The 25,848-nt window shown below is 38.8% G+C and overlaps 1 long non-coding RNA gene across 1 annotated transcript in view; it reads left to right on the plus strand.

Moving 5' to 3' along the window:
* Positions 1-25,848, plus strand: part of LOC126752095 (uncharacterized) — a 320,020-nt gene that overhangs the window by 59,678 nt on the left and 234,494 nt on the right. Inside the window, exon 2 of the long non-coding RNA XR_007665957.1 lies at positions 14,150-14,178. This is a non-coding gene — a long non-coding RNA (uncharacterized LOC126752095). The remainder of the gene's footprint in view (positions 1-14,149; positions 14,179-25,848) is intronic.

Here is a 25,848-nt window from a genome sequence, read left to right on the forward strand (position 1 = left end):
GTAGCTAACGGTGACGCTTCCAAGCCATCACGCGAATTCAAAGGGCAGTCATTGGCGCAGCACCACCCTTTATTTTTTGTTACCCTTACAGTCGTCTTCGGTCGCAGATTAGATCTAATGAGCTTGATTTCAACGGCATGGCCACAGAGCAATAAAAAGTATAAGGAGAGGGTGTAAAGAAGGGTGCTACGCGACTTAGAAAAATGCTGCGTAGAAAATGAATGTGTCTACCTCATAACTGAAGGTTGTAGGATTTTGGAAGAAAATTTTTTAAAATTTTGTGAGAAAGAAAGCCAGAGAATGTCAGTCGAGGAAGCGAAAGTCACCAAAAAAATTAAAATTTCGCTGTACTAGTCATTGTAAGCACCCGCCATTCCAAATCAAATGGAACTTTTGTAACTATTGTGCTCGCAAAGTTGCATTTTCTTTTAAGCGCCTGCAGGTATGCTATGATTTAGTCAATGCATTTTATGTGCAAAAAGCAGCAACGCCAGTAAAATTTCAAGCAACCAGAAAAATCATGCAGGCCTTCGATTATCAAAATACCAAGCAAACGCGCCTAAAAGTATGCAACAAATTTTTAAAAATCAATAATTGCAAGATTATTCGCAGAGCTGTTACTTTTTAACGTTTATAATATTACCAGACAACTTCGTTAATCAAGAAATACAACCATTTGATTACAGTACCTCTGTTTCTTTCAAAGTATACAGCAAACTTACAAATCTTTAACAAGCCTACTTCTGTGCGCGCTTTTAATTTAAACTTTAACCATTTACTTAAATCAAAGCGCACCCTTTTCTAAATATTCTTGTAAAATTACAGTGTAGTCAATTATTACTAAGCTAATTCATCATAAATGTGTACGCGGAGCTCGCTTGGCAGGTGTAATTGTAGTCATTTGTTACGCCTAAATGTAGGCACACGCCGCCGCTTATTAGAAAACTTCATCGCTATGGCCTTTAGTGTGCATTGAACCCTAATTATCGGTTCACCGCGTGCCATGTCGACTGACAGCCCGCAGACACTTTGACACGCGATGCTCAAACGCTTTGTGGTTTTTGTAGGCTTTACAGATACATAATTATTCAAGTTTTGCTTATGAAATAGTTTAATAAGGTTGGTGGTAAGATTTGTGTTACTCAAGATCTGCTCTATTTTTTCTTCTTCTTACTCTTCTTGTTTCAGAGTTTTTAGTTAGTTGAAGATTTTCGACATCTAAATTATTATATTATCCCAATGAGGTCATTAAAGTAGCTCTTCATGTATCCGGTCGATTTTCTCCAGCTCTAACTGACTCTCGCAAGTCTTTTCCCGGCTTTTAGTAGCCCTCATTAATATTCGCCGATTCTCCTTGGCTGTCGTTAACTTTCCGCTCTTTTTCCTGGCTTTTACCAGGGACTTACTGCGAATCTCTCTACTACTTTCTCACTGGTTCTCAGTAGATATGGTCACCTCCGGCTCTTATTAAACCGCCTTTTATTAGCTTTCTTCTCGCTAAGTCTATCATTGGCTCTCATTGACTCTCCGCTATTCTCTCTGGTTCTCGATACTTACTGGCTTTCAGTAGACATGGTCACCTCCAACCATCTTCAGTTCTTATTGCTTCACCGTCTCTTATTAGCTCCGTTTGACTCTCAATGGCTTCCAATGGCATTTTTGGCACTCCGTCGCTCTCACTGGTTCTTACTAAGTCAACTTTGATATGCAGGTAGATAAGCAAGATGTCTTCAGACGCAACTAAGCCTTTAGAAGGCTCATTGTGAAATCACCCAGACTAAAATCCCTTCAATCTCTTGTCTACTTCTTAATGAAGTTCATCAGTACAAAAGTTGTATCTATTCAAACTCCGAAACGTCGTCAAGAAACACTTGACCGATAGTTGGAATCCTTGTTTTTTATAAAGCTTTGTATTTGCATCGGATCTGTTCTATAATATCTTCTTCTTCTACCTCTTCTACAATAGTCTTGCATAGTAACCCTAGTCTGCTGGAGTATCTTACAATGAGACAGTGACTGCTTGAATTATGGAGAACTGGTAGTCGGTAGGCGATTTCGGTATCTAATTTTACTAAAAAAACGCCACCTCGCAGCGGTAGGCAATGGAAGGGGTTCAGAGACTCGCTGCGCTGTCCATAACAGAAGCTTTAAGAACAACACCAATGGCACTCTATAGAAAAGGCTCTAGGAACATGATATGCATGCGAACTGGTCACTGTGTGGTATCGGCACACGCTCGTAGGATGAGGCTGGCAGAACAAGAAGACTGCAGGAAATGTCTATAGCAAGGAACCAGGGAAATAATGAAGCATTTCTTGTGCAATCGTCCCGCATTGCCAAGAAAGCACTGTAACCATCTGCTTTCCCCACGGTAAAATGCACTGAAGGAGGTATCTGTAGTGAGACCGCAGAGTCTGTTAAAATTCGTGTCAAGCGCAGGCATCATAAAGGATGACTACTCCTCTTGAACTTAGCAACTGAACTCCATCTGTTTTCGCAAGAGACCAAACTGGTGTAAGCGTGGATTCTTTATTGGCCTACCAGATTAACCTAACCTAACCTGAGTTTACCTCAAAAGGATTTTGGAAATGACATTAACTCTTACAGATTTTCATTGGCTTTGAAAGACTCTAGCTGGCTCTGGCTTTCCTTGGCACTGGGCTTCTCTGAGCTCCGGTTCCTTTGGCTCTTCCAGAGCTTCTCTGAGATCTGAACTAGAATCACACATATAAGAAATGATCCGTTTATGGTTACTTCTTTCATCGCCCGAAATCCAAGATAAAGTTTCTTCAAATTTTACTCCACATAGCTTCCAAACCACCCTGCAACACACTATCACCTGTCGTCCGGCCACGCAGCCCTGATTCTAGTAATAAAGTTGGTAAATATTTTACAATGTTTACACTTGAGGGGCGCCAGAAATTACCTGTCCTTAAGTAATTAACTTCTACACAACAAATTTATTTTTACCACAAACATATTTTATTGCGGTAAGTGCCAACACGCGACGGTAATTTTTTCCAGTTTTTCCTTTTTTTTTTGCTTTGCTTACTGATTTTTGAAAATTTGCTACGAGCGGACGACTATTTAAGTCAAGCGAAACATGACGGCGCTGTCAGCGTGTAGCGAGGATAACTGAATGGCAGGAAGAGGACTTTACAGGAATAAGTACATATGTTTGTATGTATATAACAGGGGTTATATATAAGTACAGCGTAACTCAAGCCGAACTTCTACTGTGGAATTCCTCATCATTTCGAGTTTGTAAATTTGAAGCCACCACTTTCAAGTGCCGTGTGGTCGCCTGGTTAAAACGGTAGACAATTTTGCGGTGTGAAAAGTTTTGAAGTACTTTTTTCGGAAAACTTTTCGAAAATACTTTTCAACAACTTTATGGCGCTTTGATGAGTGATTTGATGGGGAATTCAAATTAAAATTATTTGACACGCGCGCATAACTATTTCAGCACTACTTATATACCCTATATACATATATATATAATCACATTGAGTAGCCCTCGTACCTGTCGAACGTTTTGCCGGCTTAAGGACGAAGGATCTGCGCCCATTTGGTTCGCGTGTCTGCCACTTAAGTTTTGTTGCATGCTACCGCTTATGTGACGCAGCAGAAACTCATTCAAGCAGTTAGACCCTAAATTTAATTGCCGCAATTTCTTGAAATCACTCACTAGCTACACTACAACAACACGTCCCGTCAGCAATGCGTTTATTATAATGTTTTTGCTTTGCTTGCGTCGCTTTCTGGAGTCCTGGAGCTGGAGCTGGGGCTGTATTTGCCTATTGGTGGTCGAAAGCTGTCGCAAGTTGGCTGCGTGATTTTGATTTGTGTGGCAAGCGCCATAAAAGCAGCAAAAACAAACAGCTTGCTGGCCACCAACAACAACAGTCACAACAACAAATTACTACAGCGCTCCTCAACTGCTTTGCTTGCTCCTGAACTACTGTAGTAAGTGCTTTGTTTACATTATTGTTATTTTTTTTGTTGTTGCTTTTGGTTTGTACCTCCACCTCCATCACCACTAGCTGCGTCTATTCGCCTGTTCGCCTTTGAGATTTTGACTTTTTAGCCTACACTTATGCTTGAGTAAGCGCCATTACGGCTCGCCGCTTGTTCGATTCGCTCGCTTACTTGCCCACCTTTCCGTATGTTAATTCATGTGGAATTAATTGCTTCCGGTATTTAAGCTTTTCCGGCCTTCACGAAGTTTTCTGCTCCGTTGTGTTGCGTCGTCTAATACAAATCTTTTGTTGTGGCCAGTGCTACCACTCTCATTTATTTGTGTATGTAAATATATAATTTTTGAAATGCGAACATTTGGCCAACTTCGTGGTAAGTGTTTTGATTTTTTATGCTCTCATTTGCATGTGCTGTTTTATTTTGGTTTCTTTTTCTATATCCTTGATTGGCCTACATGATTTCCGCATGAGTTTCTTTTTGGCCTTATCCTGGCACTGGGGTGCTATTTATTTGGCCAAAATTGGCACAATTTTTGTGTGTTGCCTGATTTTTTTTTTCACATTTCACTTAACAGCTTAATGAGGTCAATGGTGTGGAAGCAATTAAATCAAAATATTTGATTTTGGATTTTTTAAGCTTTGTTGTTGTTAAATTTGAAAAAAAAATTAATGTATGTCTGCTTTAGACGTTTTGTACTACAGCAACATGCTCATCTAATGGTACCTTATTCATAACAGGTGGTAATCACTTGGCGCTATATCCGGGCTATATGGTGGATGCGATAAAACCTCCCATCAGAGCTCCCGTAGCTTCTGACGAGTCATCAACGAAGTGTGTGGTCTGGCGTTATCCTGGTAGAACACTACTCGCTTCCTGTTGGCCAATTCTGGACGCTTCTGGTCGATCGCCTGCTTCAAGCGCTCTAGTTATTCGCAGTAGATGGTAGAATTAAGCCTCTGGCCATATGGGAGCAGCTCTTAGTAGATGATTCCCTTCCAATCCCACCAAACACACGGGAAAGCCTTCCTGCCCGTCAATCCCGGCTTGGCCACTGTTCAGGACGATTCATCGGCCTTCGACCACGACCGTTTTTACTTGATATTGTCGTATGTGATCCATTTTTCGTCGGCGGTCACTATCCGCTTCAAAAATGGGTCAAGTTCGCTCCGTTTCAGCAGCATATCGCAGACGTTGATTCGGTCCAGACGGTTTTTTTGCGTCGAATCATGCGGCACCCAAACATCAAGCTTTTTTATGTATCCAGTCTTCTGCAAATGGCTTAAAATGGTTTGGTGACTAACTCCTATCTTCTGGGCGATGTCACAAGATGCCACATGCCGGTCTAACTCGATGTTTTCCATGATTTGTTCGGTATTCGTCGTCACAGGTCTTCCGTCAGCTGGCTTATCCATGGCGTCGTTTTCACCCATGCAAAGCTAGAGTTATTTCTTAATTTTACTTGTACTATAAAAATTTGTGAAGAATTGTCTAACCTTGTCCTAAAAATCTTGTTTTTTGTACTATGTGACCAAAATTTCTCTCTCAGTAGTTTACTATCTAAATATATAATATTAGATCATAAAAGCTTTCAGGACGTATATTCATTCCCTCACTTCACGGTGAGAGAAGCGCATGTGCCAAATTTTAAACTGATATCTGGAAAATCTAAGGACTAGACATATACATACGTATACAGGCCGAGAGCCGACATAGCTAAAGCGACATACATAGCTCGTCAAGCAGATCATTTATATATATACTATACTTCATAAGGTCTCCGACGTTTACCTTTGAATGTACAAAACATCGTGACAGAGTTAAGATACACTATTCAGGGCATAAAAAGACCAGAGAAGAAAAAATAATAAGTCCTTGACGAATACCAGGCGAGAAAGAAAACTTAAAACTTTGAACTGAATGTGAAGAACTGATATGAACAGAAATCGTATATGATAAAATTAAATTTTGGCTAGACTATAATTTTTTAGTTTCCAAAACAGAAATTAGTCCCAGGTTACCCAATCTAGCAGATACGGTGGCTGAGCAATGACTATGTTTCGTCTCCCAGCACAGTCTTCACCTAGGCCAAAAGGTCTGGCGCCACCAAATCACACCACTTCTTGATCATATAAAACATCTCTGTCGGAGATTTACCGAGTTTCACACAGAATTTAATCGCGTACCTCTACTCTAACGAACGCTTCATTTTCAGTTTGCACCACTCACAGAAACACGAACGCTGCGAAAGAAAATCAGTCCTATTATTTTTCGGACAACCCCTTTATTCTTTAACTTTTTCGATAATATCGTCTTTAACATAAATGAGGTTGTACCAGGTGTTATGCTCTTTTTCATTTTAAATAAACCAGTCCGGGTCAGTTTTGATCTTGAGTGTAACTCACTAAGCTGCTGATTGTTTCAAGTTAATGTTAATGATTGTTTCAAGCAACATGCAATTCCACCTTTTGTTTCAACTTTTGCTAAGGTTTCATTGGAATACAATTTACACCTTTTTATCAGTACTTTCTAGCGTTCAATCTCTTCTTCGAAATGAGCGAAACATCGAAGTATTGAAAATTAGATATGTAGATTAGATTAATAAATATGAAATTAAATTTTTTTATCAAAAATTTTGACAAAGACCCCTTGTTATGGTGACTTGCCTTATTATTGTTTTGAAAATTAAAAACAGTTTTGGATCTTTTAATCAATCGATACCATGAGAGTCTTTAAAGTATACCTCGGTCACCTAGTACATGATAAAATTTTTATAAAAAGAAAATCAATTTCAGGCCCAAAAATACTCACGTTGCATATATAATATGACGTAACACTCTATAACGGCACATATGTAGATATACATATACTACGTTAATATTATATATTGAATAACCCACAGTCACATATCAACCAACTATGAGTAAAGCAATATCTGAAATGACAACAACAACAAGCATATTGTTAATATATTGACTGACGTGAAAATGACATAAAAAGGATTAAAAATACAATAACAGCAATAGTGAGAAAGAATTTATTGTAATTGACAGCAACATTGACTGGCTGACAATATGTAAGGAAATATACCAATACACACACACATACTAACATATGAGTGTATGTGTGTAAACAGCGCGCGAAGAAAATTAATTGGAATTTTAATTAATGAAATTTTTTTGCACAAAAGTTAAAGAAGAAATGGCGGGTGTGAGCGATATGGTGGAGAAAGGAAGTTAAAAGCTGCGCAGCGTGTAGGTGTAAATGTGTGTGAGGGTGTAACCAAGTGAAAGAAGGACTATGAAGTAAAATATATACTTATATTTTTGAATATATAATATATATACACATATGTGTGTGTGATTTTACATATATAATCGTATATTTGATATGACAGTTATTGGTTTTATAATCTACCGCCAGGCGCACTGACTGTGTTTCTTTCCATAAGGCATTGATTGCATTTACAGTCTCTGATTGGCGTGTATCATGATGCTGATATATATACATATATGTATATGTATTGTATATGTGAATACGTAGAGACACATATATACCATACATGTATCTATACATGTATTCATTTCAATGAGTTTTCGAAAAAAGCCGTTATGTGTTTTATTGCAGTTGAAATTTTTGTTTATGTAGTGGTTGACATATCGTTTTATTAGTGTTTTATCATTGTTTATAGTTTTTCAATATCTTTTTGCGGAATTTTAAATATACAGTTATTAAGTGACTGAATGTCAATGACAATTGACATTGTGTTGACAATATTGCTGAAATGTTAACTGTAATAGACAGCAACAACGGGTATAAAAAGGAATTGAAGTAAACATAGTTCATTTTAATCATTATCTAAGTTAATACAGTTAGTTGGGTTTGAATTATTCTAAAAGTTTTAGTCCACGACGTAATTAAATTTCTGATATAGAGTGAGGTTTGCCACCGTTGCTGCCATATTGATGAGCTTTTGACTCCCTCTTCTCTTTTGGCTCCTATAGACGGCTGGGTTATTTTCTATACTCGCTCTTATTCGTCACCCTGGATGTCAATGAACATTATACTGACTATTTCTGCAACAGCATCACTTGATAATGTTCGGAAAGCACTGATGACTCTTAATTCCGACAGCCTGTGCACTGTGCTTATTTGTTTGGCATATGCTTTGATTCCTAACGCCTGGATCCATATTGGAGCCACATATAACACATTCGATCGCATTACCTTTGCGAGTAAAAAAACGTCGGCTGGAACGCACGCAGCCTTTATATACCATCTTTCTTGATAAGGTGTTCAGGATTTTATTCGCTTTACTTGCAGTGTATTCGAGGTGATCTTTAAATTTGAACCTTGAGTCTATTATTACTCCCAGAGATTTTAGTTGTGGATGTGAATGCATCTCGAACTCTCCTATGGTGAGATATATACTTTTCTCCAATTTTCTAGTACTTATGAGCAAAACTTCTTGTGTACTCTGAACTTCAGTGATTTGCTCAGCCAGTTCTAAACGCATTGATGATAAACATTGGCACAGACCGTTTATGCATTCATTGCATACAAGTATGTTTCGGAGGTCATCGAAGTGTTAAGACACTGCTAACACAATAAAGTCGTCTGCGTATGCATCATCAGAATCGAATAATAGTCGCCTGTTTTCAAAATAACTCATAATAAATTCCATGAGATATTGATTATATTTGCCCACTTTGATGAGTTGAAGGCATTCTTCACATCCAGGGTGACCAGCGCACAATATTTTCCATGGTGAATATCTAGCCAGTTGTTGATTTTCCAGGCTTGAAGCCACACTGATAAGGTCCAATCAGTTGATCGCCGGTGAGCTTCAATCTTTCACACAATACGCTTATAGAACCTTTACGTGATGTTGAGGAGACTTATCCCATGGTAGTTGGCACGGATTGTGGGGTCTCCTACAAAAAGCTGATGCTTGCACCTTATCAGTATTCGAATAGCTCATCCGGCAATCCATCGGCCTCCGGCGCTTTATTGTTTTTCAGACGGGTAATTGCTATTTGAGCTTCTTTATGGTTGGGCAATGGAATGGTCCACTCCATCGTTATTGATTGGGAAATCATGTTCACCTTCTCCTGGTGTTATGCTTTTACTGCCATTCAGCAGGCTGGAGAAGTGTTCCCTCCATAATTTAGTATGCTCTGAGCTTCGGTTACCAGATCACCTGGAACTTTCGAGCATTATCCCTGTCGGCCAGCTTGTCAAGCTCTTCATACTCACGCATTTCGGTCTGGTTTCGGTTGCAGCTGTACGTAAGGAGCTTGAAATGCCGTCCCACAGTTTACTTATACAGAGTTGTTGACGAGTGCTCTCAGAGAGCAGGAGTGCAAGTTGAGCAGAAAATCGTTCGGCTGTCTGTTTTGATTGCAGCTTCTCGACGTGGAATCTATCTTCGCTGCAACAAGGAAGTGATCCGACTCAATGTTGGGACCTCGGAACGTACGCACGTCTAAAATACTGGAGACGTGTCTTCCGTCTATCACAACATGATCGATCTGGTTGGTGGTTTTTCGATCCGTAGACAGCCAGATAGATTGATGAATTTTACAATGCTGGAATCTGGTATTACAGATAACCATATTTCGGGTCCCGGCGAAGTCGATCGGCCTCAACCCATTTGGGGAAGTTGGCCTCATGGAGACTGAATTTACCGACTGTTGTGCGAAGGATAACTTCCTTGCCCACCCTGGCGTTAAAGTCGCTAAGCACGATTTTGACATAGTGGCGAGGGCAGCTCTCATAGGTGAGCTCCAAGTGCTCATAGAAGACATATTTGGTCACATCGTCCTTCTATTCTGTCTGGTCGTGGGCGCAAATCAGCGATATGTTGTAGAATTCGCTTTCTAATGCGAATTGTGTCTAGACGTTCATCAATCGGGGTGAATGCCGGTAATTGGGCAACGGAGTGTCTCTTCCACCACGAATCCCACACCGAATTTTCGAATCTTTATATGGCAGTAAATGCCATAAGGACCTACTCGCCTCAGTCCTTGTCCCATCCATCGTAATTCTTGCACGGCGGTGATGTCAGCCTTTATTCTTATCTAATCTAATAAAATTTAATTTTTATTCTTGTGAGCCGTTTTTAGCTTTTTTGAACTTAACTTCATACATTTTATATATACAACTAATATTATATATTATTTTTAACGGAAAAAAATTATAAGCCCTGTATATCAAGCTGAAACTAATTGAATCCATCCATATGTTCCGACGACATATCTTCGCTCATCTTTTAAATTCATTCACCCAAAAAGATTATCTATCTACGACTTTAAAAACTACATAACCTTAAATTGACAATTTGTAGTTAATGCAATTCCGCACAATGCATTTAGCACAAAAAACGAAAGTAATTGCAATGAAATTAAAAATAAACAAGCAAAACATTAAACACGGAAGAACCCCGGCAAACAAAGCACAGAGATCATACAGCCGACTCTTATCGCTGCCCATCGCATAGCGGGAACAATAGTTTTTAGAACCAGTTACCAAATACATACGTACAACCCTCGAATGCACAACGACAACAACAGTAAACATGGAAACATTGCCATCTCGCTACCCTCCAAATGCTGCCAAGCCGAATCATCAAATAGTTTTCACAATTTTTGCGCATCAACTGCATTTATTTACGCCTAAAAGTCTGCTTCACTTTTTTTTAGTTTTTATACATTTTTTTCCGTCTCTCCCTACGTCACTCGCATAAAAATCTAACACTCAATTTTCAATATTGTTTAATTCAATTTTTTCGAGTTTGCCAATTTTTTCACTTGTCTACATGTGTGTGTGTACCGTTATATGGCAGAAATTCCACATTTAATAGCGTAAAAATTGTCATCGAAATAAATTTTTACATAAAATGTATTGATTCACTTATTTATTTGCGCTGATGGATTCTAGTCGAACTCGCATGTGCATCTGGGAGAGTAAATAAAAATATTGCGCAAAATTTCAGTACAATATGTTGGTATATTTGCATATCGAGGCTTGCACTCTACACTCGAAAGAGTCTGTCTCTTGAATATTGGCTTGCTTACAGTTCGTCAAATCATGGAGAGTGGCAAATCGAACATACAACTGGTATAGATCAAATATGATGCTAAAGTGAAAAATGTATAGCGTAACAAGCCGATAGACTAGTCAAATAAGGTCTCTCATACGCAAGACCATTTTTCGACAAAGGAGAGAACTTAGCGGATAGTTAGTTTAGGTTAGGTAGAGTTACTCTGATAAGCCCGTAAGCCACGCATAGACCAGTTTTGGTCCTCAGCGATGACAGGTGGGTTGGCGTTCATGTCATACTTTAGGATGCCAGCGCTTGTCTCGAGCTTCAATAGAAGCTGCGACCTCACTATCAACACATTTTCCAGTGCTTGACACAAAGGGTTCGACAAATGTTTAAAGCGTTATCTTGCTAGTGCGAGACATGTACAGAGATGTTCCTTTGTTTCTTTACTCTTTACATTTCCTGCAGTTTTATCGATATTTCGACTGCATTCTGGCGTGTGACGCCATCAGACTGGGACCAGTCAGCATTGCAATCATACTCCTATAATCTCTTCTGTCAAGAGTGAGCAGAAACTTTGCCTATTTTTGATCTACCGTAATCTTCATGATTTCTGCAGTTTTTCAACCCGATAGATTCCATTGAACTTTAACCTTTCTTGCCATGCTCCTATTCAGATCATCGTAAAGACAATACATGTCTGTTATCGGATGACAGGCGGACACCACTCTTAGGCAATCCCATCCACTATCTTACTGCCTCCTGTGGCCATTGTAGCCTAGCATCCAGTAGAAGTGAAGTCACTTGACGATGGCTTTCCAAGCCATTTCTGGCCGATATGCGATTCAAGGTTACTGCCCTGCTTGGCTGTCTTGTTATCACTGTAGTTGCCTGCAGAAGCATTATAAGCTAGCTCCTCTGCTTGCCTGAGTAAAGACCTCTGTTTGAGATATACGGCATCTTAAAACGCTGGCTTATGCCTAACTCTGAACAGTATATCCCCGCATCAACACCGGCCTTCATTTTCGAGCCATCCGTATAAAGGTTTAATGTGTTGCGCGCAGCTAACTTACCGTTATGTCAACGATATTTTTCAAACTTTATTCCGAAACTTCGTTCCCAATTGAAAGGTGGAATCATGTAGTTAGCGCTTGCCACGTCCCTATTTCAAGTAGTACAAGATCTCACAGATCCTCTGCAGTATCCTAGTTCCAACCCTAAATGAAAATTTACCACTGACTAGTGATTTCAACACGAATGTAAGCACGTCTTGTTTTTTTAGAACCAGTGTAATGTCAAAAGAATTCTTAAACAAAGTAAACTCGGTTTCCATTGCTCCGACAGATTTCTCGTATCCAACAGCGTAACCATCGAAGGAAAGGGGTCCAGATATACAGTGTTTCGCGCCAATAAGAGATTTCAAGTGCAGCCAAGTCCTTTTCCGCTTGATCTTTGCATCGGAATGGAGGTCTTCCTCCTCCTCTGCTTCCCCCGGCGAGTACTGCGTCGAATACTCTCAGAGCCTCTGTCTCTTAGTCCCCTGAACTACATATTTCAATGTGTTCGTATATCTCGTACAGCTCATCCTGCCATCGACTGCAGTATTTGCTGCAGCCAATGCGCAAAGGATCATAAATCTTTCGCAGAACCTTTCTCTCGAAAACTCGCAACGTCGACTCATCAGTTGTTGTCATCGTCCAAGCCTCTGCACCATATAGCAGGATAGGGATGATGAGTGACTTTGGTCTTTGTTCGTCGAGAGAGGACTTTAATTGCCTACTCAGTCCGAAATAGTACCTGTTGCCAAGAGTTATTCTGCGTTGATTTTCGAGGCCGACATTGTTGTTGGTATGTGGTAATTCTACGACTTCGAAGTTATTACTGGCAACAGTGACGTGGGAGCCAAACTGCGAGTTCTACGCCTGTTTATCTCTTCCGAGGCTGTTTTGATATTTTCATTGGGTGTGTTGTTTTAAATGGCGGGTCCCAAACCAAGCGCACAACCCTGAGAAGGGATGAATTGCCTTCTCACATTAACTCGCCTTCAAACGGATGCTGTTTGGTTACCCAGAGGATGCTTGATCTAAGACCGATAGTCGTGAGCATGATTGAGCCATATGTATATAAAATAATCGTTTCTGGCCTCTCCCAAGTGAATGGCGCTCAGAGAACTTTCCTCACTTGAGTGAACTTCTACACATGAATCCATCCTCCTGGACTGAGAATATATTCTTAAATAAAATAAACTCTCTCTATTTGTCTCAAAAATGGAACCCTTGCTTTTCGTACTATATAATTGTAGGTCACCTATGCCTTTAATTCTTCAAAAATATCAAATACGCAAACATTTTTATATTTGTCAAAAAAACTGCCAATTAATTTTTAAATAAAAATCGCTTTGTTCTCTAACGGAGCGTGTCGGTAGCAATCACTGTAGTGCTCATTGAAGCGTTGAAGTGTTATTGTCCGTTATGACTTCATCTCCTGTGAATTGCAAATTTATTTTATTTAAATATGACTTTTTATCTATCGCACTTTTTGCGCACTAAAATGCAATTATTGGCGAGCTGCAGATGAGCCGCGAAAGCGCACAACACGACAAACCAACTTCCACTAGCAAAAATTGCAAAAGAAAATTTAAGTAAAAATTCGATTTTCATGGCAAACTGTGGCGGCTAGAAAGTTTTTCATGGATTTTGATGAATATAGTATGTCTGTGTGCATAAAGTATTTGAACATGCGGATATTTTTTTTTTAATAAAATTTGACAGCACTCAATTGCGAACTGAAATGGTACTTGAAATAGTTGCGCAAATTGTATAACGTTTTTGTTGTAAATCTAAAAAAAAAATGTTGAAAATCGTAAAGTAATATTCTCGTTATTTTGTTAGTATTTTTGCTTACCATTGTAGTTTAAAACTTTGTATGAAAAATTCCTCAATATATGCATTTTTTTTAATTTTTAAATTGCAAATGAAGATTTTAAAGGATATGTTTATAGGATATGCTACTCTTTTAGAATTGGTCTGCTTTCATATTGAATTTATTTTCATATTCATATAATAAAATTAAATCTTTTCTAAGCATTTTAAAAGTTTATACTAAATTATTATTATTATTTGTTTTCAGATTTTACCACTCGACATCGATATTTATAGGTAAGTCAGAATGCTTCATATTAGACATTTTTCAAATGCTGTTGACAACATCTGAAAACGTACATTTTATATTTGTTTCAATAAATAAGAAAATTAACGCCGTCTTCGATTCTATGTTCGCTAAATTTGGCATAAGATCTTGCTCTTTGTCATAAAATCATGCAGGTACAAAATTTACAGTTCAATTGAAAACTCCCCGACCTTCCATAGTAAAACAAATTTGTTGGGCAAAATTCGTTTTTTTATTCATCGTAGTTTACTTCAACGGTGATACACCGATTATATCTACCCTCCAACTGTTCGATACCATTTTTGATTTGATTGACATTAGGATTTGCTCTTTACTTCAAAATAGGCCCCAGTTTCGTCGACCACCGCTTTATACGACAAAAATTTCTTCCCAGCGTACGTAGCGTGAGTGTGTACAGTCTACTCGGATGACTGTCGATTAGACTTCGGAGTGAAATGATAGAGCCATGTTTCATTCATTGTCACATATCGATGCAAAAATATAAATTTTTTACCCCTGAACATCTCCTAACACTGTTCCGAATCATCAACTTGTCGCTATTTTTCGTCAAAAGTGAGCTCGGGCGGCACTCACTTTGCCCAGAGTTTGTTCATACCCAAATATTCGTGAATGATATGATATACCCGTTCAATTAATATCTTTAGAGTACCTGTTATCTCGAACAACTTCACTTTACGGTCATCCAAATTCTTTTGTGCACTTTTTTGATGCTTTCGTCGGTAACAACCACCTTTTGGCGTCTATGGGTGCAACGTCTTCGGTACTCATTTCATTCTTAACGCAATCAGTACCTTTTAGATTTAGGTGGATATATTTTTAAAATGACAATATTTCAATCTCAACCGGCATGCGCCTTACAACTTTTCCCGACAACCAGGCGTGAACACTTAAAATGTTGGCAGGGCTCCAGTCAACCACCACAGTCGGCATTTTGTTTTAAGCCTCAGAAAAAATGTTCAATAAATATTGAATTGCTTCTTCTTTTTCTTTGACACTATAACCGTCGGTCGATTTGGGCCAAGAACACAAACCTTTGCCAATTAGCTCCATCCTTTGTAAGGACACGCCAGTTTTGGATTCCAAATGCAGACAGGTCGCTATGCACTTGGTCCCTCCATTGGTTGCAATGGCGCTCTTGTTCCCGTTTGTTACCACTGAAACTCGAATCGAAGGAGCTTTTCGCTGGCGCATCATTTTTCATTCGAACGATATGGCTTAACCATCGCATTCGCTTGATTTTGATGCGTTTAACTAAATATATTCCTTTCCCTCTTACAGTTCGTGGTTCCATCTCCACAGATGTTCCGCAATCACGCAGACGGCTTCAAAGATCTTAAGGAGACAAGGTCTCTCGAATGCTCCAAGTTTCCAAGCTTTCTTATTTCTTACCGCAGTAGCAATTTACATTTAGAGTTGATAGATGGATCGTTCAGATTAGCGGCACGTATTACTTTTTCTAGCAATATATCGAAGAAGGCACGCGAGAGGGAATCCTCCTGTCTAAAGCGTCGTCTGGTATCGAACTATTTGGAGTTGTCCTTCCCAACTTTGACAAAGCTGATGATTTTGATAAACGTCATTCTACAAAACCGTCAGATTTTCGCAGGGATACTAAATTTAGACATTTCATCAAATAGGCAGTTTCTGTCAGTTCTGTGAAAAGCGGCATTAAAATCGTATAAAGGTTTTTGTTGTTGTTGTTGTAGCGGCAGAGTTCTGCCGAATTGACAGTCCTTGGCCGGATAAAAATCCGGGTCCGTTCCGGTTACGTAGACCCGACTATCGATGGAACGATCTGCCATCGTATAAAGGTGATGGGTATCGATTTGTTTCTCTTTCCCACAATACAGCCGAAAGAAACTTATTTAGTAGGCAATGTTAATGCGCTAACTGCAGGATTTCCCTCCTTGTGGATAAGGCAAGGTTCACTCATATTCCAAATAAAAACCCGACCAAAATCTTATTTAGCAGCTGAAACCTTCACGTTTCCAGCTCTTCGTCACCGGTTTTAAACAGCTATGAAAGTAATCCATTAGCCTCTGAAGCTTTGCTGTTCTTAAACCGCCTTAGAGCGGTTTTCACCACGTCTTGGTTACCACGGTAGATTTTTGGTGTGGGTTTATCTTCATTCTTATTCGATATTGAATTCCATTGTAATTAAATCCTTCATAACATTTTTTTTTATTAGTTTACCATTCTTTATGTGAAAAATCTTGGATTAAGGAGCTTTTTCGATGTTCTGAAGTGGTATAATGTCTTTTTTTATATTTGATATATAGATATAATGGCAAATCCTTTAAAAAAGACTCCTAAATATTTTCCCGAGCTGAGTCCAACCGGAGAACGTCAAGCGCAGGCATCCTAAAGGATGACTACTTCTCTTGGACTTTAGCAATTGATCTCTATCTGGTATCGCCACGAACCAAAAATGATCTATGCGTTGCTTATTGGCCTACAAGATTAACTTAACCTAACCGGAGAACTTGCTGTTGCTTTCATACCCAATTATTGGACAAAAAGCGCACCACTCTAACGAACCGACCATCAAAATGGGCGAATCGAACACAACCAATTTTTCCAACTACAACATCAGGAGACGTCCAGGCCGTACCAACCATGATATTTTCACTTTCCGCTTGGAATTTTGCCTTTCATAATTTTTCTTAGACACAAGTCTACAAAAGTGGCAATACTTTTGTAAATATTTGCCCTTAATTATATTTACATATATAAAAAGTTGTTTCTCTTACTATCATTTTTCTTTTATAATATGTATATATGTATACAAATATGTGAATAAGCATATCCTTTCACATTTATAACCGTGTAATGGCGTGACACGCAGAAGTTGTTAAGGGATTAAGTTATAATATGATTAAAAAATGTTCGAAGCCGGCGACTGACGGTCGGGTGTCAAATTATGAAAATTCATTCATACACAATCCTAATCAAGCACACAATCAACATGCGACACTACACTAACACTGCCTGTGTGCTTTGTGTTCGGAAATTACAGCTATTCATGTAGCTGTTGTTATGGGAATTACGCATGTGGGCAAGTCCAAAGGATATTTAGTAATGTGATGCCATGCACCAGGCTGACTGACGCGGCGAACACATACATTTGGGCATATAAAAATGTAGATTTCGGCGTACAATATCTGCCTAATGTCGCATAATATTCGACGCGTGCGAGTATTTAACAACGAAATTTATTGGAAGATTAGACTCATATAAATACAGGAACATAAATACGATACGCAGTGCTTAGCAGTATGGTAATTTTGTATATGTTATATAAGAAGCAGATAGCTATATTATAAGTGGAACTATATATTGTAGTACCATTCAACTCCTTCAAGGATTGTTTGAAGAAAAGGACCAAGAGAAACACCTCAAGTCTTGGAATACTAGCAATACAGAACATACTACAAAATTACTTTAGGATAGTGTTGATGGTAGGCGGATCAAAAAGCTTTTACTTCGAGGCAAAAGTGGACTTAGTAATATAGTAGAGGTCATCACAGGGCTTGTGGGAATATGTCCGGTTTTTTGTCAAATATTAATCATTTGCGGAAAGTGTTGATTTTCGGCTTTCAGTCAAAGAAATCGGCAGCCGGGATTAGTTTCGTCACTTCGAAGACGGCGATTTCGATACTAATGACCTTCCGTTTGAAAGAAGGTCAAAAACTTTCGAAGACGGTGAAATGGAGACGTTGCTCGATGAGAATCCGTATCAAACACAAAAAGAGCTTGCTTCAGCATTAGGAGTCACCCGCCTTGCTATCTTCAGCTACTACTTGCGCTGGGAATGATTCTGAAACAAGGAACTTGAGTTCCTTATACGTCAATACAAGGAGAAGCACGAAAAAATGGTCCTGCTGCAAGACAACACACGGTCTCACGTTGCTAAACCGTTAAAACCTACCTAATGGGGAACTCTTACCGGACAGGCTATATTCACCAGATAATACTCCAATACTCCAAAGCGCGCTATCTCTGACTTTATTTTTCCAATTGTTAGATGTGCTTATTTAAATAACAACTGGTATAAATCTCATAGACTGCCATAATCAAGTGCCGTAAGATTAATAGACGACTAAACCACTTTAATGAGGTCGCTGCACACTATTCTGTATTGGTTTTTACTTTATTTCTTCGTTGTTGTTTTCACATCACAACTTTTTGACAATAAAGCAAAGCTCACACTTAGCGATTGGTGAATCGAAAACCATTACAGATCACTTTGATGTTGTTTGGTTTGAAAGTCAAAAATCAAAATTGATGTGGATTAATGAAAAGGTGATCCATTTCGAAGTTCCTTACTTTCCTAAAGAAAAAAACAAAAGCTTCAAATTTAATGGGGAATGTTTATTATCATGCGAAAGAACATTCTTTGGCATTTATTTTTTGAAGATTATCTCTTCCAAATGTTGGCGGCGGCTACATCTCAGATGGTCCATCTCTTGAGTCCGATTTTCGATGACTCGTTCGAGCATTTCGACTGGTAACTGGCGAATGACAAGCATGATGTTTTGGTCCAAGGTCTGAATCGAAGCGAAATTATCCGCATAGACCTTAGACTTAACATATCCACACAGCAAAAAGTCTGACGGTGTGATATCACACGACTTTGGTGGCCAATCGGCCGGCCCAAAACGTGAAATTGTCCGCTCACCGAAATGTTCTCTCAATCAATCCATCGATTGATGCGAAGTGTAAGAAATAGCGCCGGCTTGTTGAAACCTCATCGCTGAACAAAATTTGGCTCGAAAATGTTGGATCTTCTTGGAACCTTTCAAGAGTCCATAGAGCGAAGCGATGTCGCTTAGGAATGTCGAACGGCTTTAATGCTCGCACAAGCTGTATTTTGTATGCCTTCAGACTAAGATCTCGACTTAAAATGGACCATGTCGTTCCATACGTCAGTCCGAGTTTCTGCAAATGGCTATGAATCGACTCTCTACAGTATTCGTGTATACTCTCAGCTACGGCTGCAATATTTTCTTCACTGTCTTGACTCTATCCAGGTATTATAAACCACTCTAAAAGTTTTAGAGAAACCATGTAATAACTGTGTTGTGTCTTGACTTTATCCGGGTGTATGAGAAATCCTATATGTTTTTGAGAGGCCATATAAGTACAGGTGCTGTAAAATTTGTGTGCAGTATTCAATCAAGAATATGAAAGTCCTATTAATTTTTTAACTACCTCATATTAATTCAGCGACCCAGCCACTTATGGAAAATTTCCGACCATAAATGCTGGTTTCAAGTATTAGGAGCTCAAATTTTGAAGCTAAGCCAACTCGATGTGGATAGCCATAAATAAATCTTCTCTACTTAAGCACGCGAAAGATACGTTTGCGAAAAATTTAACTCAAAAATCAACCCAGCACCTCAAAAATAACAGTTGCTTTACAAGCGAAGTTTCATACCAAAGACATATACGAGTATTCTATAATCAAATAGAAAGAATGCCACACAAAAGCGATTGATGTGACAAGTGACATCAAAATAGATACGCCGGCATATCTATCACGCAATTTTACTTGCCGTGAGTGTGGTATGAGTTTGAATAAACTCGACTTTATAGCATGACATTTGTCACAGCGCCAACACCGTGCCAAAGCGCCGCAAAATATGCAAAGAAAATATTTACAGTGCAAAAGTAAAAGCAATCAAGTGTACAAAGTTGATGAATTCTAAAGTGAAATAGCACCTTGAGAGCCGCCACCGGCTGACAGTTGCGCGAAAGTATACAAGAAATGTTGGAAGAAGTCAAATTTTGAATTCGAAAATTTACATACACAAGCTTACAATATGCTCATCATCATCGATCAAATGGCAGACAGTCGAAAGCGAATGGATGAATGATTGAAGAATGAGTGACAGCAACGCATTTTGGCAATTTCACAAATTTCGCATTACATTTGCAACAAAAAAATGGAAAGAAAACACAAAGCATAAAATAAATTTCGCTCAAATTGCTGGAAGTTTATCAAATATTCAAATTTTCAAAGCAGGAAGTGAAGACAAGCTGGTAACTGTTACTAGAATTGATGATATATGTGTGTATGCACCGTTTAATAGCGGTATTATTAAACCGTTGTCTTCCTGATGACAAACAAATATATCCAAAAGCCATTTGGGCCGCTCCATTGCAACGCTTTCAGCAAACGAAGTTAGCGTCGGGTGATGAGCGTGAAATAACGGTACTGATGAATTGATAGCAAAGGCGGAATAAAATTGCAATGATGCTGCAGATGTGTTGAGCGATAATGATGATGGAAATAATGCTGCCACACAAGCGCACATACACCAGCAGCGCGTCAGCTGACACAACGGCCACGGCAATCAGTGTCTGCTATCAACCAGTCAACGCTGACAAAAGTCTGATGATGAGCTGTATCAAAGCGAAAGTTAAATGCTTTCCACCAGAAAGCAGGCAAATATTGATACCATGGTTGCGCCGCCCTTATACTTGCAGATATGACAGCTATGTTGTTGTCTATGGTGTTGTTGCTGAAAAATAAAAACGCAAAAAAGTAAACAAAGCCTTGTCATAGCCGTCATCATAATAATACAAGCGTGAAAACGCGCATACAATTACAAAAATAAAAAAAAAGACAAAAAGAGGACACGCACACTCACACAAACATCCTTTATGCGTAACCCTCGACTTTCATCCCTATATAAGCATAATTTTGCAGGCGCGCAATATCACGGCAATTTCACAGGGTGACAAGCTTGCTGCCCTTAGCAGCGGCAGCAGCAGTAGCAGCTTCACTCTGAGTGGCTAAAGTAGTTGCTGGCAAATTTGCATAATGAATTACACTTATCTACACACACAAACACACTTTTTTTTGTAATATTCGCACTTGCATCAAGCGTATGGCCGCTCCTCAGGCGCATCCTTGACAAGTGTTGCTCCTTGACAGCGTTGAGCCTGCTTGTTGACAGCTAACAAATATTGAACAACACAACACCTGAAATCAAAGAAAAAATATTAATTTTCCATTAAGGGTGAGATTTCATGTGTTTTGTGTGTTATTATTTAAGGGTTTGGCGAACTCTGATAGGCAATAATAATATTTAAATCACAAATATGTATGTATGTAGCTTAAAATATAAAAATTTCAAATACAAGAGCTGTCTTCTATTCGCTAATTCTCTGCTCGCTACCTTTGTGCGTTGCTCTGTTATCAAAAAATTGCTTGTAGCAAATAAGGGGGGGCTAAATTCGGGTGTAACCGAAGATTTCATACTTGTGCAACTTGCACAGATCTAAGCCAGGAAAGCAGAAATAAAGGCTATGTGAATTTCATTAAGAAACCTCACAGATAGACAATGTGTAAGGTAGAAAGGCAAGCGAATGCTTGAAAATCTGAATTTTTGGTGTCTGAGACTAAAAAAAGTATTTCCTTGATTTCATCGATTTTGAATAAAATAATTATTAGTTAGTTATTAGTTATTAGAAAGAGATTTCTTCCGAATTTTATTACGACTTTTTTCATGTTGATCGAGAGATTGAAGTTGGAAAGTATAGAAAAGGTGGTCCATTTCGAGGTTCCCTTACTTAAAAAAACTCTTTAAATTTAATATAAAATGCTTATTAATATTTTGCTCCAAGGCTTAAATTGAAGAGGGATCGTCCACATAGTCCTTAGACTTTACATATCCCCACAAGGAAAAGTCTAACGGTGTGATATCGCATCCAATAGACCCGACCAAAACGTGAAGTTATTAACTCACTGAAGTGTTCTCTCAATAAATCCATTGATTGATACGATGTGTGGAAAGTGACGCTGTCTTGCTGAAACCAAATATCGCCTAGATCACGAGCTTCAATTTCAGGCATCAAATAGTCGGTTATCATGGTGCGATAACAATCGCCATTGACGATTACATTCTCACCGACATCATTTTTGAATAAATATGGACCGATGATTCTACCGGCCTACAAATCACACCACCCTAATTTTTTCTGAATAAAAAAATTCTAGTCGATCGAATATTATCCAATAATTAACCGTTTTCGGCACAAAAGCATATTCTGTAAACTACTTCAGCTGGGAGCTGAGGAAATCATCCTCACTAAGTTTGGTTGCTTTAGCTTTAGCGATTCGGAAGGTATGTACATTAAACCATTTAGGGGACGGGGTTTAAATAAATCTGTATATATATTTCTTGTTGTGAGCTGAACAAGAAGGCTTTCCACACATATCCCTTTCTCTTAAAGAAGATGCTTGTTTGTCGAAACCTCCGACATCAGACCACTATAGTAAATAGCAGCTATACAAGCTGAACGATCAAAATCTTGTCCCTGTATGGAAAAGTTTTTCAGATGGCAAGATTTAATATTCACGAAATTTGGCATGTGTTATTGTCTAGAACAATACGACAATCTTCAATTTTCAGATCGTATCACTATAATTAGCTGGCATACAAACTGAACGATCGGAATAAAGTCTTTGTGAGCAATGTTTTGTATTTTTGAAGCTGCAATCGAAGTTAACATTTTTTTGTTTTATCTAAGGATATCTGGTTTTCGAACTCGCTAAGTCTGTACTCGTTTGATTTGGTTAATCCAGTTTACATTAATATAACTACACCCTTTCTCAAAGTATAAATTCTCTGAACTTTTCTTAAGGAAAGAAACTCACCTGTAAGCATGCCTAAAAGTCCGAAACTTCCCATATCGTATAGCTAGATCTTTCGCAGGATGAAGAAATTGTTGTTTCAACTCTTTTATTCTAATCTGTAGAGTGGCAAACACACCCACAAGAATAAAAACACAAGACGAGACGCCATCGACTAATTTTTCTGTAAATGCCTGTGGAAATATCACTTGGACCAATAATACTTGCAATAAACAATGCATTGCGTCTTTAACCACACCCTTTATGGAACATCAATCGGTTCTCCCGACCATCTAAATCCTTAACATAGTATTATGTGGTATTATATTCTCGATATATTGGCGATTCAGGTTCTTAAAGCAAATATAGACTGAACATATGAGAGATAAAACTCGAAGCCGTAACCAAGGCCTAGGAAAACTAGACAGTCACATACGAAATGCAAATAATATTATTGTTTACTACTTCTAATAAACGAATAGCTACCTAAATGTTCCCCAATTAAATGGAGCTTCTATAAACTTCATCTCATCTAATAATGTCGAGAATATAAAGCCTGCGCGATGCAGAAGAAAATAGTTAAATCTCCCGTTCCCCGTAATTCAATGTGATTTTTTTTTTCAAAGCCAATGCAACGATAACATTATTTGCATTAATACCACACCGAATTAGCTTAAAACTCAATTTAAATTTCCCAACTCACAGCCGAAAATTTTTTATTCACGAGCGACATGACTTTTAGTGGCAAGCCCAATTGGTTTTCAATTCAAAACCGTGTAATCTTATTTGCCAAAGAAATGCGTCCCCACGTGTCGCCCAGAGATTTAATGCGCCGCTGGACCGTGGAATAACACGCTGCGAGCGAAGGAAAGCGAGTTTTCTTTTATTTTAAATTTCTTGCGCCGCGCCAATTATTTCGGGAGCTTAACTTTTAATCAGTACGAGGTAATTGCAAATAATAAATCAATCAATTATGGCGCACTGAGGCGTCTAACAGCAATCGAATTTGGTGGTTTTAGAAAAGAAAAGCCAATGGAAATTTTTAACGCCTAGGAAAATATTAGAAAATTGTACTTAAAATCGCAGCAAATACAAATTAGTGAATTGACAGCTATTTTATATACACAGGAAGTATGTAAATATATGTAAAGTAGTATATACTTTTAAGTATATTAATCTCAACGCTAGCACAGCGATTGGCCACATTAATTGCTTTCGAGCTTACGTGTCAGTTGAAAAGCCAAAGGTAACACGAAAGCAACTTAGAACATTTGAAGGTTCGTAAGACTCTTTAGCACACTGAGGCTCAGCGCAATGTTGCATTAATATAAAAATTTACGATTATTGTATATATTATATGTGTTTATACGAGAGCGGTCCCATAAGTACTGAAGCTCATAAAGAAAAAATACCAAAAATCCCGTCAGTAATTCTAATATTGCTTTTGGAATGGAAACTGAGAAGTAAAATGAAGAAGCGAGGAGATGCTGTATATGGCGACTCAGCTCCTTCGAACGAGGATCTCAGAAATTGTTTTTCCGGACTTTCCCCTCGTCGGTTTTTGATGAGCCAGACGCCTCTAAAGCGGCTACCAAGGAAGATAATGTAACAAAACTCCACGATCTCGTATTAAGAGCCCAAAACTTTAATATACAAGGTACACCTGAGATAGTAGACATCGCATATGTCATATCTTGAGGAAATACTGGGCATCAAAAGCTGTCAGCGCGATAAGTGATCACTTTGACTAAAAGCGCAGTGTTTGACAGTGTTTAATGGGTTAGGCAAGGTTAGGTTTGATGACTGATACAGAGATCGTACTTAGACTACTATATGAAGTCCTTTGTGATGCCATTAAAATAGAACTCCTGTACTTCTTCGAACTTATATGTCTTGAGGCCAAAAACATTTTCTTAGGCATTTAATTTCTATTCTCATCAGTTCGGTAGGACATCTGAAAGTGGGAGCTCCCACGTGTTTAAGCCTTGATCACGCAAATGCGGGACAATGATGAAGAAAGTCCTGAGATGATTCCAGCTCGTTTTCTTCCAAACAGCTTCTACATCTGATGTCGAGTAAGATTCACAACCTTACAGCATCGACGCCGATAGGGCAAAGACCTGTTACAACCCTTTCAACTAGGCAGTTGACCAAGTTATCGTGAAGCCTAGCTATCCAGTTGCCGAACGTACGAGGAAAAGGGAGCACCGGTCCATTTTCATTCTATTGATACGAGGGCTAGACCTTACCTTACCAGGTCATCGGCGTTACATTCATACTTGTCTTATCACAAAGTGATTTGCTGCCACTTACAACGAGGTGAGACATTCCTTAACCAGCTCTTAACGCACGGTAAGGGAGTCAAGGGTAGTATCACCGCCCTGCTTTCAGAGATAGAAACTTCTTTGAAGGAGACGGGAGCAGTATACATATATATCGCTACCGTAATGGCAGCAACCTCCATTTAAACGGTATTTGAAGGAAGATTTCGTCAACGAAACCTAAATTTATATTATTATTAAACAATAAGCTTCGAAAGGCAAACGTGATCAGAAAAGGCGAAGACTGTCATATCGGCCGAAAAGACGATGGACACCGTTTTCTGTGATTTAGAAGGTGGGATCTACAACTACTTCCTGGAGAAGAACAATAACGGGGCTTTCATGCCGATTCGACGAACAAAAAATCAACCTCATTTGTATTAGAAAAATGCGCTTTCCCACTTTCGCCGTCGCCACGGCTAAATTGGTCGATTTAGGTTACGGCCTGCTACCCGTCTCCTTCAGATTTGATCCTGTACAACTTCTTACCTATTTCCAGACTTTAAAAAGATACTCCTTTCGTAAAAATTAGGGTCGACATGGTAGCGCAATTTGTAGAACTCCAGAAACCTATTCTTCAAACGGTTTTGAGAAGATGGAGCCACGCTGTGTCAAATGTATCGAGCTAAACAGTGATATTGAGCTAGAAATCGCCATTTTTACAAAACTTTCGCGTT

The sequence above is a fragment of the Bactrocera neohumeralis genome, chromosome 3 (assembly GCF_024586455.1).
Source record: "Bactrocera neohumeralis isolate Rockhampton chromosome 3, APGP_CSIRO_Bneo_wtdbg2-racon-allhic-juicebox.fasta_v2, whole genome shotgun sequence".
Taxonomy (NCBI): Eukaryota; Metazoa; Arthropoda; class Insecta; order Diptera; family Tephritidae; genus Bactrocera; species Bactrocera neohumeralis.